Source organism: Pongo pygmaeus, chromosome 6, assembly GCF_028885625.2.
Source record: "Pongo pygmaeus isolate AG05252 chromosome 6, NHGRI_mPonPyg2-v2.0_pri, whole genome shotgun sequence".
Lineage (NCBI taxonomy): Eukaryota > Metazoa > Chordata > Mammalia > Primates > Hominidae > Pongo > Pongo pygmaeus.
This window is the reverse complement of record NC_072379.2, coordinates 15948520-15964916: the sequence shown is the minus strand read 5'-3', so window position 1 is coordinate 15964916 and position 16397 is coordinate 15948520.

Below are 16397 nucleotides of genomic sequence, written 5' to 3'. Positions count from 1 at the left end.
CGGGTTGTGGGCAAGATTCTGAAACAGGGTCTCTTCTCTTAATAAGTGTAGGATCTAGGAGATACTGAATGTAAAAAGGAGAAAGGAACCTAACACAGGGATTTATGGTCTAGGAAAATTAACTGGGAAAATAAAACCAAAGACAGCCAAAGTACAAGACTGAAGATAATATTGCAATAAGGTTAAGAGCTCTGGGAGCTTGGGGAGTTTGAAAGAAGATGACCCAGTTCTGAAAAAATAAAAAATAAAAAACAACACTTTGAGAAGTGTCCTTGGAACTGGATTTCAAAGGTTGAGTAAGATATAATCAGGTAGAGAGAGGAAACTTCAGATCTCTCAGCCCCTTCTATGACTTCCACCTTCAGGTATCTCAGAGCAGCTTACACTCCGGAATTTCAGGAGGTCACTGAAATTCTCTAGCTATCACTGATCCCACCCAGCTCTTCCCTACCTCCTAGCCTGAGCCACTCCTGCCTCTTCAACTGCTCCGAGGTCACAGCTGGACTCTCCCACTGTGCCTTTTCCTCTTTTCCTGTCCTCGCCAATGCATGGTCGCCAATGCCACCAAAGTAGGCTGAGTTGATGTTACTGCCACATGCTTTTTGCAGCTTCTGCATGCCAATTGTTCACACTGGGGTGGGCAACGGCCCTCTGCCTAGCTGTGGTGCGTACCTCCTTGGAGGCCACTGTGATGGATAGCTCTGCTCACTCAGTTTCTTGTACACCCTTTCTGAATTTCCTAGGGTCTTACAGTCACTCTCTTTAGGATTTTGAATCAATTCCCTTCAGAAGAGATGGCAAATGCCTGAAAATGTGTCCTCCTTGCTAACAACCAACAATCATCTCAGGTCTGAGTCCCGTGACTAGCATTTTTATTATATTGTTCAAGGGAGCAGTGTAGGGGAGGTGCTCTGCTCTCCAACTGGTTTGAGAATCTTAGTCATGGATGACCATTGTCCCAAGAGCTCTCTACACACAAAGCTTATGAAATCTTCAGGGGAATATTGCCCTGATAAATTGTTGCTTTGTCAGGTCCTCTCAGTTCTTGCAATATGCTTGCAAGCAAAAAATAAAATCTTAAGTGTTCCAACCAATTGGATGGACCCCCCACTTGGCCAAGGAGGGACCCCAGAGAAACCTGAAAAACTGAATTCCAGGCCACGTTGGGAAGGGAGGTTGGGCAAACCGCCTTATACTTCCTCTCCTTTTGGATGTAGGCACAACTCACCAGCAATAACATTAAAATAGAGATCCTAGGACTGACCCAACAGACACTTTACTGCAGTAGGATACCAAATTCTAACCTGACTCTCTATAGCATTACATAACAGATAGCAGACCCTGAAGAAAATCCCAATATTTTATCCCCACTTTATTTCTTTGTCTTATTTTATTTTATTTTATTTTGAGACGGAGTCTCACTCCTTCTCCCAGGCTGGAGTGCAGTGGAGCAATCTCAGCTCACTGCAACTTCCGCCTCCCAGGTTCAAGTGATTCTCCTGCTTCAGCCTCCTGAGTAGCTGAGATTACAGGCGTGCACCACCACACCTGGCTCATTTTTGTATTTTTAGTACAGATGGGATTTCACCATGTTGGCCAGGCTGCTCTCAAACTCCTGACCTCGTAATCCACCCACCTTGTCCTCCCAAAGTGCTGGGATTACAGGCGTGAGCCACTGCACCCGGCCGGTTGTATTTTAAGATGGCCCCATAAAGCCATCTTTCATGGGGGTATTTGTATCTGTAGAGAATCTCCATTAATGCAGTCAGGACTTTCCTGAATCTAGAGGTGATTAACTCAAAGTTTGACACCTTTTAAGATCCAAAAAGGGACACTTACCATCTATTCTGTCTGAAGGCTACAACCCTGGCTTCCAGGTTCTTCCTTATCCTAACTCTAGCATTTCTTTCCACTGACTTCAAGTCTTTAGACAAAACTTAACTCTTTTCCGCCAATTGCCAATCAGAAAATCTTAGAATCTACATATGATTGGTATGTGCCTGCCTTAAGATGTCCTGTCTTTCTGGGCCAGACCAATGTATACCTTATATATATTGATTTATGTCTTTGCCTATAACGTCTATCTCCACAAAATGTATAAAACCAAACTAGGGGCCAGGTGTGGTGGCTCGCGCCTGTAATCACAGCTCTTTGGGAGGCCGAAGAAGGTGGATTGCCTGTCAGGAGACTCAGACCAGCCTACCCAACATGGTGAAACCCCATTTCTACTAAAAATACAAACATTAGCTGGGTGTGGTGACACACACCTGTCATCACAGCCACTTGGGAGGCTGAGGCAGGAGAATCACTTGAACCTGGGAGGTGGAGATTGCAGTGAGTTGAGATCACGCCACTGCATTCCAGCCTGCATGACAGAGTGAGACTTGTCTCAAAAAACAGAAAAAAACAAACCAAGAAACCAAACTATAACTCGACAGCCCTGAGCACACTTTCTCAGGACCTCTTGAGACTGTTCTCTTGGTCATGGTCACTCATATTGGCTCAGAATAAATCTCTTTAAAAATTTTACTTTTTAAAAAATGTTTTTGTTGGCTGGGCTCCGTGGCTCATGCCTGTAATCCTAGCACTTTGGGAGGCTGAGGCAGGTGGATTACCTGAGCTCACAAGTCCAAGACCACACTGGGCAACACGGTGAAACCCTATCTCTACTAAAAATACAAAAGAACATGGCAGCATGCACCTATAGTCCCAGCTACTCGGGAGGTTGAGGCAGGAGAATTACTTGAACCCAGGAAGCAGAGGTTGCAGTGAGCAGAGACTGTGCCATTGCCCTCCAGCCTGGGCGACAGAGTAAGACTCCTTCTCTACAAAAAAAAAAAAAAAAAAAAATTGTCAACACGATCCACTCAGCGCTTTTATCTCTGAATTTAATCAACTCTATTTGAGCTGGGAGGTGACTGGCATTCATTGGGAACCTAGTCAGTGGCTGAACTCTCTCACTTGTCATATGCCTTCTAGAACACACACGCGTGTGCACACACACATACAATTGTTTCTTCCGTGTGGCAACTTTCAGCTTTCCAAAGGCACCAAGTATTTTTTCCAATTCAATTTCTGGTTAATTCTAGGCTACACATTTCAATTTCTGGTGAGTGGGGTCATGTGCAAATGCACACAGGTAGGGAGGTGAGGTGCCTGATGCCTCCTGAGTCCTTCAGCCAACCCCTTCTCTCCACATCATGTTGCTTCTAATGCTTCTAATGCTCTCTGGGATTCTCAGTCCCTCTCTCCAAACAACTAGGAATACTATTCTAGCTCTGTAGACCTTATGATACAATCTTGATTATTAAATGAGACTAGATGTGATATATGGTTCAAAAAGTGCAAAGTGGCCAGGCGCGGTGACTCACGCCTCTAATCCCAGCACTTTGGGAGGCCGAGCCAGATCATGAGGTCAAGAAATCAAGACCATCATGGCCAATATGGTTAAACCTCATCTCTACTAAAAATAGAAAAATTAACCGGGCATGGTGGCACTTGCCTGTAGCTTGTAGTCCCAGCTACTGGGGAGGTTGAGGCAGGAGAGAACCTCTTGAACCCAGGAGGCGGAGGTTGCAGTGAGCCAAGATCATGCCACTGCACTCCAGCCTGGTGACAGAGTGGAAAAAAAAAAAAAAAGTGCAAAGCTCTGACAAACATGAGGTATCAGTGTTATTATAAGAAACTTGACACCCTTTTGGGTTGTATGAGTCAAGGACCATATATATAGATACATGAAAAGGAATTGGCTCACGTAATGATGGAGGCTGAAAAGTCTCACATGTACAAGCTGGAGACCCAGGAAAGCTGTTGGTGTCATTTGAAGGCCTGAGAGCCAGAGAGCCAAAGGTGTAGATTTCATTCTGAGTCTAAAAGCCTGAGAACCAGGAGCACAGGGGACAGGAGAAGATCAATGTCCTACTCAAAGTCACACAGAGTTAATTCAACCTTCGTCTACCTTTTTCTTCTATTCAGGGCCTCCATGGCTTGGATGATGTCCACTCACATTGAAGAGGGCCATCTGCTTTACTTAGCCCACCAATTCCAATGTGAATCTCTTCTGGAAACACCCCCACAAACACACCCAGAAATAACGTTTAACCAGCTATCTGGGCATCTCATATTTCAGTCAAGTTGACACTTAAATTAACATCACATGGGTGAAGATTGGTAGTTGGGAAAATATTATTTCCGGGAACCTGGATGGTGTCTGCTAAAGGATTTGGATTCTAAATTAACATAGTAACTAATCGTACAGAGAAAAGAGCAGAATCCTAGATAGAATTCTGACTAGGCTACTAGTTGGCTGTCAACCTCAATTTCCCTGTCTGTAAAACAGGGACAAGAAAACCATCTTACAATGTGCTCGTGAGGACAAGAGAAGCTCATGAGAAGTTTTTTTGTTTGTTTGTTTTTCTTTTTTTTTTGTTTTTTTTTCTTTTTTGAGACAGAGTCTCACTCTGTTGCCCAGGCTGGAGTGCAGTGGTGCGATCTCGGCTCACTGCAACCTCCTCCTCCCGGGTTCAAGCAATTCTCCTACCTCAGCCTCTCGAGAAGCTGAGACTACAGGCACGCACCAACACGCCCTGCTAATTTTTGTATTTTTAGTAGAGAAGGGGTTTCACCGTGTTGGCCAGGCTGGTCTCGAACTCCTGACCTCAAGTAATCTGCCTGCCTTAGCCTCCCAAAGTGCTGAGATTATAGGCGTGAACCACCATGCCCGGTCATTATGAGAAGTTTTAAGGAAAAAAATATATATATATGAATGTGCCTGACACAGAGCAGATGACTGACTACCCGCTACCAGCCTTCAATGGAAGATGAGCTTAGCTCTCAGTAACCCAATCATGTAGGGGAGGGAAAGAACAAAATCCCCCAATAAATCCCTGCCTGTATTCTGTGAATAATCGCAGAACTTCAGGCACTAATCAGACAAGCCAGGCTCTGTTTGGTCTTTCATCTCAAATAAAAGTCTTCGACACAGTGATATCATTATCATGTGTCGCTCCTCAGAAGTAAATTCAGCATTTGTGGGTAAATAGAATAGATCACAATGAGTGTCGCTCAGAGAAGGACGACCCAGCAGCGCAGACAATACAGATTTTAGGTGGTGGAAGTGGGTCACTTGTCTGCACCAGCTGCCTGAGCAGCCTGAGCATGTGCAAAATAGGACATTTCCATTTTCTTTCCCTGCACGAACCCAGATTTTTGGCGGCCCTAGGCATGTAGGCAGAGGGAGACAGAGGGGTGGGGCCGGCCTCAATGCAGCAATGTGCTAGCAAGAACTGGGGACATTTTTACCCTGCCATCCCATCATCCGCTCTGGCTACACAAAATGAGTGTGAATTATGGGGGCCTGCTGAGCCTTTGATTTCCCTCAGCTGCCATCCCAGCAGCCTCTTTCCTGGAAATTAAGTGCATGTTTCATCTGCTTGCAGCAGGAATAAGAGTTACAAGTTTGCCTGTCACTCTGCCACCAGCTGTTTCATTTCGGCTTCCCCTCCCTCCCAGTTCCAGGGTAGCCCTTTCAAAGGGCAATCACACAGCCCTCTTCTGGAGGCTGGCTGGAGGCTGGCTAGCATCCAGAAGTCTTCTTCTTCTTCTTTTTCTTTTCTTTTTTTTTTTTTGAGATGGAGTTTCGCTCTTATTGCCCAGGCCGGAGTGGAGTGGCACTATCTCAGCTCACTGCAACCTCCGCCTCCCGGGTTCAAGCAATTCTCCTGCCACAGCCTGCCAAGTAGCTGGGATTACAGGCACCCGCCACCATGCCTGGCTAATTTTTTGTATTTTTAGTAGAGATGGGGTTTCATCACATTGGCCAGGCTGGTCTCAAACTCCTGACCTCAGGTGATCCACCCGTCTCAGCCTCCCAAAGTGCTGGGATTAGAGGCGTGAGCCACCACACCAGGCCAGAAGTCTTCTAATTAGAAACACTGATGCTGCTTCCAGGAGATAGGTGGAAGAAAGCAGTTAGAGCAATGCCGTTTGTCCATACTGTTTATGTGAGTCACTATTTTTTTCTCTCTACTCTTTCTCTTTTCTTGGTCTCCCTTCTCTCCCCACTCTTTTTTCTCTCTCCCTTCATCCCGTTATTTCTTTTTTTTTTCTTTTGTTTTTATTTTTATTTTTACTTTTTCTATTTTCTATTTCATTTATTTCTGCTCTAATATTTATTATTTTCTTCCTTCTACTAAATCTGGGCTTAGTTTCATTTTATTTTTCTGGTTCCTTGAAATATGAAGTTAGATTGTTGATTTGATATCTTTCTTCTTTTAATGTGGGCATTTATTACTATAAATTTTCTTTTCACTACTTATTTTACTGCATTCCATAAAAATTTTGGTATGTTGTATTTTTATTTGTCTCAAGATATTTTATTATTTTCCTTGTGATTTCTTCTTTGACCCATTGGTTGTTCAAAGAAGCTACTCTTTTTAAAAATCTACCAACAAAAATGATCTTTCTAAAAGTCACCCTCCTGGAACTTGCCCATGCATATGAATTACCTGGGAATCTTAATCAAGTGCAGATTCTAATGCAGTTAAGTCTTGGGTCTAACCTGGAGTTCTCTGTTTCCTGTAAGCACTCCCGTGATACTGCTGCTGCTGCTATGACTGAACCGTAAACCACACCTTCAGTAGCCAGAGTCTAACCATCAGCACATCATATTATTCCCCACCTAGAAAACCTCAGACGGTTCCCTGTTGACTATAGAATAAAGTCTAGACTCCTTGCAAATCACACCAGGCTTTTCAGCTTCTAGTTATTTATTTATTCAGTCAATCAGCCAAGCAGCAAATATTCATTAAATGTCTCCTGGAGGCTGGAGTCCTTATACTCTTTTCTAGTTTCATCTTCTACCACTCCCAACCATGAGCACTATGTTCTTGTCCAGTGCTGTCTCTCAAACATCATGATTCTTTGTTCCTGTATCTGTCTCCAGCCTTGTTTTCACGCCTGTTCTCCTCTTGTTCCACTTTTCTTTTTCTTTTTTTTTTCTTTTGAGACAGAGTCTCACTCTTTTGCCAAGTCTGGAGTGCAGTGGCACAATCTTGGCTCACTGCAACCTCTGCCTCCCCGTGTGGAGTGCAATGGCGCAATCTCAGCTCACTGCAACCTCCGCCTCCCAGGTTCAAGCAATTCTTCTGCCTCAGGCTCCTGAGTAGCTGGGACTCCAGGCTCGCGCCAACACATCCAGCAAATTTTTGTATTATTAGCAGAGACGGGGTTTCACTATATTGGCCAGGCTGGTCTTGAACTCCTGACCTCATGATCCACCCACCTCTGCCTCCCAAAGTGCTGGGATTACAGGCATGAGCCACCACTCCCGGGCTCCACTTTTTAAATTGTTCCTTACTCTTCAAGGTGCTCTTTAAATGTTGGCTCTGATAAGAAGCTTTCCTGGAGTCCTCCAGACTTTGAATACCTAATGGCATTGTGCACAAAATCCTGACACGGCGCTCGTCACCTTGCTAGGCAATTTGGGGATTTGGGGGGTAAATCTCCTCCATTAAATTGGAATTTTCTTTTTTTTAATTTTATTTTTTGAGATGAACTCTTGCTCTGTTGCCCAGGCTGGAGTCCAGTGGCACAATATCGGCTCACCACAACCTCCACCTTGCGGGTTCAAGCGATTCTCCTGACTCAGCCACCCAAGTAGCTGGGATTACAGGCTCCTGCCACCACACCTGGCCAATTTTTGCATTTTTAGTAGACACAGGGTTTCACCACGTTGCTTAGGCTGATCTCAAACTCCTGACCTCAGGTGATCCACCCACTTCCGCCTCCCAAAGTGCTGAGAATACAGGTGTGAGCCACCACGCCTGGTCACGAATTTTCTTAAGAGAAAACCTAGGATATTTCTTTTATCAACACCCTACCTGGCACAGGGCTAGGAACATAGACAGATGCTTAATCAGCATTTAAAAAATGAAATGAATAAACATTAGAAAGAGATAGTATCTGTTAACTCCTTTTTATTCTTCCCATGAAAGCACACAAATCTAAGGAGATAGCTTAGAGGAGATAACTAAAATGTACAGATGGTTCTCAAAGTTAATTTTGTAAAAGAAGCTTTTTGTTTGTTTGTTTTTTGAGACGGAGTCTTGCTCTGTCCCAGGCTGGAGTGCAGTGGCACGATCTCATTTCCCTACAAATGAGTAGGGAAAACTGGGTGTGGATCCAGGCAGAGGTTGCAGTGATCCACCCACCTCTGCCTCCCAAAGTGCTGGGATTACAGGCATGAGCCACTGCACCCACCCCCATTTTCCATACTCTTAACATGTAGTCATGTGCAAATTAATGACAGAGACACAATCTGAGAAATGTATCAGTAGGGGATTTCATCATTGTGTGAACATCATAGAGTGAACTTACAGAAACCTAGATGGTACAGCCTACTACTCCCAGACTACAAACCTGTACAGCAGGCGACTGTACTAAATACCGAAAATAACTGCAACACAATGACAAGTATCTATGTACCTAAACATATCTAATCATAGAAAAGAAACAGTAAAAATACTGTATACATGATTTTTTAAAAATGGTACACCTGGCTGGGCACAGTGGCTCACACCTGTCATCCTCTCACTTTGGGAGGCTGAGGTGGGCAGATCACTTGAGGTCAGGAGTTCAAGAGCAGCCTGGGCAACAGAGTGAGACCCCATCTCTACTAAAAATACAAAAATTAGTTGGGCATGGTGTCAGGCGCCTGTAATCCCAGCTACTCAGGAGGCCGAGGCAGGAGAATCGCTTGAACCTGGGAGGCAGTGAGCCGAGATCGTGCCACTGCACTGCAGCCTGGAGACAGAGCAAGACTCTGTCTCAAAATAAATAAATAATAAGAAAGTATACCTGTATAAGGCATTTAGCATGAATGGAGCATTCAGGACTGAAGGTTGCTCTGGGTGAGGCAGTGAGTGAGTGTTCGTTGAATGTGAAGGCCTAGGACATTACTGGACTCTACTGTAGATGTTATAAACACTGTAGGCTAAGGTTACATTAAATTTATAAAATAATAAAGTAATGGCACTACTATAACAGCTACAATGTCACTAAGAAATAGGAATTTTTCAGCTTCATTATACTCTTTTTTTTTGAGATGGAGTCTCACTCTGTTGCCCAGGCTGGATTGCAGTGGCATGATCTTGTCTCACTGTAACCTCCCCGTTCCAGGTTCAAGCAATGCTCGTGCCTCAGCCTCCCGAGTAGCTGGGATTACAGGCACACACCACCACACTCGGCTAATTTTTGTATTTTTAGTGGAGATGGGGTTTCACCATGTTGGCCAGGCTGGTCTCAAACTCCTGACCTCAGGTGATCCACCTGCCTCAGCCTGCCAAAGTGCTGGGATTACAGGCGTGAGCCACCGTGCCCAGCCTTATTATACTCTTATAATCTTATAGATGCACCACCATTGTATATGCAGTTCACCATTGACCTAAACATCATAATGCGGTATGTGACTGTATTACATTAATATGGTGTACTTGTTACAATTGATGAATTGGTACAGACACATTATCATTAACTAAATTTCATACTTTATCCACCTCTTCCTAGTTTTTACATAATATTTTTCTGTTTCAGGATCATGTTGTAATAATTATTTTTTATTTCCTGTAGTTGATCGTTTGGCATCTTGTGGTCATAGACCAAACTAACAGTCAAAGCTGTTTACATTTCTACCATTTCTGTATATTGCAGATGCACAGAAATCGTATAACAAACCCTTCAACCACGAGCCCCAAACATCTGTGTTTTGCTTTCTGCCCAATAGAGGATGGACATCCTGACCTAACAACTTTCTACCATTAGAGAAGTAAAGGTTCTCACCCAGGCTTTCCCCTAATTTCTCCAGCCTCTTTGTAGCAAGGCGAACCGCAGACAAAACTCCTCAGACACCGGATTAAAGAAGGAAGAGGTTTTTATTCGGCCGGGAGCATCGGCAGACTGGTGTCTTAAGAGCCGAGCTCTCCGAAAAAGAAATTCTTGGCCTTTTTAAAGGCTTACAACTTTAAGGGGTCCACGTGAAAGGGTCGTGATACATCAAGCAAGCGTGGGAAACGTGACTGGGGGCTACATGCATCAGCTAACAGAACAAAAAGTTTTACAATGCTTTTTTCATACAGTGTCTGGAATTTACAGATAACACAAATAGTTTAGGTCAGGGGTTGATGTTATTATTGTTACTTTTTTTAACTCCTAGGGCCGGGTGGTGGTGCAAAGATTGTCTGGCTATTTATCTTACTTTTGTTTTTTTCCTGCTTTTTGCTTTTTTTCTCCTTCTGTTTTGTGAACTAGGCAAGGTGGGGAGAGGAGGGCAGCAGGAGTAGTAGCGGTTTCCTGCCTTATCTTGACTGTCCCTGCTGCTCCTCCTGTGGCCTTGGTGTGTCGTGTCCCCTCCTCTTGAGACTGTGAGTAATAAACTTCTTTCAAGGCAGATATCTCCATGTTTGTTATCTTACTCTACCTGATTAAAACAAATCTCAAGTACAGTTCAAAACAATTGGCACAGAGAACAGGGTGGTTGAGTTGACAGCCTGTGAGAACACGTCTCTACACCGCCCTTGGCTTACTAATTAAATGCATAAAATGACATGCTGTCTAGAAAGGGCACCACAGTCTATTGACCTACCTGTACTTTAGCCACCACTGCCTGAGGGTGCGTCTGCTGAATTTGACCTTGGTTTCCCACCCTAAACTATTGCAGGACCCAAAGGGAGCTATTGCAGGATTTTGGCACAGCTTAGAGTAGCTGTAGTCTGGGCAAACATTCTGAACTGGTACGTACGATGTGCCCAGCATGCAGGCAAAGGATCTTGGAGGCACCTGGGGGAATTGGCTAACTTACAAGGCAAAGGCTACTCCTGAGGGTGTGGGGAGAGGCTTTTCTCAGGGTGCCAGAGGTGGGTCTGATCAAATGACCCAGCAGCCCTGGGAAGGTAAGGGCCACCCACACACAAGTGCTGTAGGCTAGGCCTTATGTCTGCTCCCTTCTAGAATTTTAGAGTCAACACCATTTCCTTTCAACCTTCTCTAATGAGGTTGTTTAATATATTTGCAATTCACTTAGACTTTTTTTTCATGATAATCTGTACTCTATCCTGGGATCCCCTGACCTTCTAAATGATTGTTTCTATTTGCATACATTAAGGTTCACACTTTGCGTTGTAAAATTCTGTGGGTTTTAATAAATGTGTAGTGTCAAGGATCCACCATTACAGTATCAAACAGAATAGTTTCTGCCCAAAAATACGTCGCATGCATTTTACTCATTCAGCTCTCCTTCCTCCCCCTAAGTCTCTGGCAACCAGTGATCTGTGTACAATCTCTATAGTTTTGCCTTTTCCAGACATCATATAAATGGAAAAAATATAGTATCTCTAAGTCTTTTCAGTGCTGGCTTCTTTCACTTAGCAATGTGCATTTCAGAATCATCCATATCTTCTCATGGCTTGATAACATATTCCTTTTTATTGCTGAATAATTTTGTTTGTTTATTTGTTTTGTTTTGTTTTGTTGAGATGGAGTTTCCCTCTTGTTGCCCAGGCTGGAGTGCAGTGGCACAATTTTGGCTCACTGCAACCTTCACCTCTTAGGTTCAAGTGATTCTCCTGCCTCAGCCTCTCGAGTAGCTGGGATTACAGGCGCATGCCACCATGCCTGGCAAATTTTTGGATTTTTAGTAGAGACAGGGTTTTGCCATGTTGGCCAGGTTGATCTTGAACTCCTGACCTCAGGTGATCCACCCGCCTCAGCCTCCCAAAGTGCTGGGATTACAGGTGTGAGCCACCACCCCCGGTCTGAATAATGTTTTCATTGAATAGTATTCCACAATTTGTTTATCCATTCACTTAGGGAAGGAATCTTAGTTGCATCTAGTTTTTGGCAACCATGAATTAAGCTTCCATAAACATGCATGTTTTTACATCAGTGTGTTTTCAAATTAGTTGGATATCAAATTTAATTTTAACCAATAGTTAAACATTTAGTGGGGGTAAATACTTAAACATGTTACTAGAAGCCTGAATGACCTATGATTCTGAATATGTGAAGAGAATTCCAAATCACCTTTATACTGCATTCTCCCAAGGGTGGAAAAATGGATCTTATAGTTGTGCCAGACGGGGAAATAAGTTATTTGGGGGAGTTTGGTCTTGAATGTCCAAGGTAGCACAATAGAATACCTGGTTATTCATTTATTTTTATTAATTTTTTTAAAGGAATGGGGGCCAGGTGTGGTGGCTCATGCCTGTAATCCCAGCACTTTAGGAGGCTGAGGCAGGTGGATCTTCTGAGTTCAGAAGTTCAAGACCAGCCTGGGCAACATGGCAAAATCCATCTCTACTGAAAATAGAAAAATAAGGTGGGTGTGGTGGTGGGCACCTGTAATCCCAGCTACTCAGGAGACTGAAGCAGGAGAATTGCTTAAACCTGGGAGGAGGAGGTTGCAGTGAGCCGAGATCATACCATTGCACTCCAGCCTGGGTGACAAGAGCAAAACTCTGTGGAGAAAAAAAAGAAAGAAAGAAGTAAGAAAGAGAAATAGAGAAAAAGAAAGAAAAGAAAAGAGAAAGAAGAAAGGAAGGAAGGAAAGAAAGAAAGAGAAAGAAAGAAGGAAAAGAAGAAAGAAACAGAAAGAAAGAGAGAAAGAAAGAAGAAAGAGAAATAGAGAAAAAAGAAAGAGAAAGAAGAAAGAAAGAAATAGAAAGGAACAAAGAAAGAAAGAAGGAAAGGAAGAAATGAAAGAAAAAAGAGAAAGAAAGAAAGAAAAGAAAGAAAGAAAGAAAGAAAGAAAGAAAGAAAGAAAGAAAGAAAGAAAGAAAGGAAAGAAAGAAAGAAAGAAAAGAAAGAAAGAAAGAAAGAAAGAAAGAAAGAAAGAAAGAAAGAAAGAAAGAAAGAAAGAAAGAAAGAAAGAAAGAAAGAAAGAAAGAAAGAAAGAAAGAAATTGGGGTCTTCCTATCTTGCCCAGGCCGGTCTTGAACTCCTGGGCTCAGACAATCCTCCTGCCTCAGCCTCCCGAGTAGCTGGGATTACAGGTATGAGCCAACCCCTGGTTATTTTAAAAGCAGCATTCAATAAAAATTTTTTAGATAAGATTTTTAAATAAGATTTGTTTTATAAACTGAAATCTAGCATTAAAAAAATTAAATAGTTTCTATCTGTACAAACTGGTTTGGAAATTGGCAGCTGACACGATTCATTGTTGAGTAATCTGTCTCTTCTCTCCCTACCTCACTTCCTCTACAGCCAGGCTGGTCTCTTCTCTGTTTTCTGAATGTTCTGAGCTCATTCCACCCTTCCAGCCATTTGTCAACATGCTGTACCCAACTGCAGGGACTTCTCTCCTTTTACTGATCCAAATGTGACCAAATCCTTCAAGATTTGGTTCTATTCCACCTTCATTCATGAAATCATCTTTGACTGTTTTTGTTTTGGTTTGGTTTTTTGTTTTGTTTTTTTGTTTGTTTTTTTTTTGAGACAGAGTTTCGGGCTTACTGCCCAGGCCAGAGTGCAATGGCATCATCTTGGCTCACCGCAACCTCTGCCTCCCGGGTTCAAGGGATTCTCCTGCCTCAGCCTCCTGAGTAGCTAGGATTACAGGCAGGCACCACCACGCCCAGCTAATTTTGTATTTTTAGTAGAGACGGGATTTCTCCATGTTGGTCAGGCTGGTCTCAAACTCCTGACCTCAGGTAGTCTGCCCGCCTCGGCCTCACAAATTGCTGGGATTACAGGCATGAGCCAATGCGCCTGGCCAACTGTTTTATTTTCAAAGTGTCCTTCACTTTAATTAAATACAACACAGCTTAGCCCTTATATTAAATAATTGATGGATTAATTTAAAACATATTAAGAATTTACCATATTCTGGACTTTCTGCTTGCTTTTGGGAGGGCCATAAAATGTTTTCATAAGTGGCCCATAATCACTTTCTCTTCTCACTTCCGTATTTTGCGTTTCAGGTTTCTTTTGCAATGAAGTTCTAAGATTTCCATGAGGATAGATATCTTTATTCCTGCATCTCCAAAAATAGCCATCTGGGGATCTCTGCATTATAATAATGGCTGCCATTTATTTGGTCCTCACGAAATGTTGATTATGTCCTAAGGGCCTTACATATATTCATATGGTCCTTACATGCTTTGCATTTACTTGTTCCCATTTTTATAGGCTAAGAGTCCAGTGCAGAGAAAGTTAAACAGCTTGTCCAAAATTGCACAGCAATTATGCTTTAGAACCAAGATTTGAGCCCAGGCAGCTTGACACAGAGCTGACAGTGGCTCCCATTTCCATCCCAGCTACAGATAACCACTATGCAGTATAGTCTTTATAGCAAAAACAAAACAAAACAAAACACACACACACACGCACACAAAGAAGACTTCATGATTTTCTTAATTTGTAATTCTTCAGAGGAATTAACCATGCACAAATTCCACTGTGACTGGTAGTCATAAATTCATAAAACGTAGCCTGCTCGGCTGGACGCGGTGGCTCACGCCTGTAATCCCAGCACTTCGGAAGGCCGAGGCGGGTGGATCACCTGAGGTTGGGAGTTTGAGACCAGCCTGACCAACATGGAGAAACCCCATCTCTACTAAAAATACAAAATTAGCCGGGCATGGTGGTGCATGCCTGTAATCCCAGCTACTCGGGATGCTGAGGAAGGAGAATTGCTTGAACCTGGGAGGTGGAGGTTGCGGTGAGCAGAGATCGTGCCATTGCACTCCAGCCTGGGCAAGAAGAGCAAAACTCTGTCTCCAAAAAAAAAAAAAAATTAATGTGCCCATCGTATTCCAATGTCATCCCAGCAATACATCCTGTCCTGTATCTTTTGTTTATCTGTTTGTTTGTTTTGTTTTGAGACACGGTCTCATTCCATTGCCCAGGCTGGAGTGCAATGGTGCGATTTTGGCTCACTGCAACCTCTCTTGTCTCCCAGGTTGAAGCAATTCTTCTGCCTCAGCCTCCCGAGTAACTGGGATTATAGATGTGCACCACCATGCCCAGCTAGCTTTTGTTTTTAGTAGAGACAGGGTTTTACTATGTTAGCCAGGCTGGTCTTGAACTCGTGGCCTCAAGCGATCTGCCCACCTCAGCCTCCCAAAGTGCTGGGATTACAGGTGTGAACCACCACCCATGCCTAGTTCTGTCCAGTATCTTTGATGTAAGCCTGACTCATCATCTCACAGTAACTCCTGTGTACCACTTTACATTTTCCCTGGAAGTATATTTTCTGCTGCTTGGTGGTAATTCTGAAGGCTTTCTTACGACTTTTCCCAGGGTATATTCCGTGCACATGACGCTCAAGTGGGTGGAGACACATACATTTATTTATCGATTTAAACATGCCCAATTTATTTAAGTTGTACTGATTGCGCGGTGGCCTTTGGGAATGTGTATGAATCTCAGCAGCAATGTTTAAACTAAATCAAACTGAAAAATTTATCTTTAAGTAACAACTTACAGAATCAAGCAAGGCTGCACTGAACAGAGATGTTGTAAATCCATTATCCTTAGTATCCTCTGTCCTGACACAATTTTCCCTAAAGCTTCTGAAATGTTAAATTTCTTGCCAGACAAGTGCACATGAATTCCAACAACTGGCCTGATGAATTTTTCACAGATTTTCCATGAGTCGTATCGCAGCTAGAAACAGCCTGTAAGGAAGAGGCTAAGAATGGAGTGAGGCTATTAAACCAGATAGTGGGAGCACAAAATCTTGGGGATATAGTGAGATTTAGCCTGATGTAGGATGGTCAAATTTAGGGGAGTGGGGTGGAAGAATCTAATTTGAGTGTATTGATAAGACATTAGGTGGAATTATCCATGTCTTCTGCTCCAGAAGTGCCTACCTGTGGTGCAGAAATATCTTTCAGCGTTTATTTAGAAAACAATCAATAGTAGCTAGATATGGCTGGGTGCAGTGGCTCATGCCTGTAATCCCAGCACTTTGGGAGGCCCAGGCAGGCGGATCACTTGAGGTCAGGAAATCGAGACCAGCCTGGCCAACATGGTGAAACCCCGTCTCTACCAAAAATACTAAAATTAGCTGGGCGTGGTGGTGGCTGCCTGTAATCCCAGCTACTCGGGAGGCTGAGGCAGGAGAATTGCTTGAACCCAGGAGGCGGGGTTGCAGAGAGCTGAGACCGCATCACTATACTCCAGCCTGGGCAACAAGAATGAAACTCCGTCTCAATAATAATAATAATACTAATAGCTAGATATTACAGAAGCAGTGTCCAATTCTTGGGCTATGAAATGTGCTAGAAGAAACTAAGCGAGATTGTTAGGAATTCTGCCCAACGTGCCAGAATTTAGAGTTGAGCTTCTATTTTAGCAGGTGAAAAGAAAAACCAGGAATCAGGGCCAAAGACATCATGGCGGGG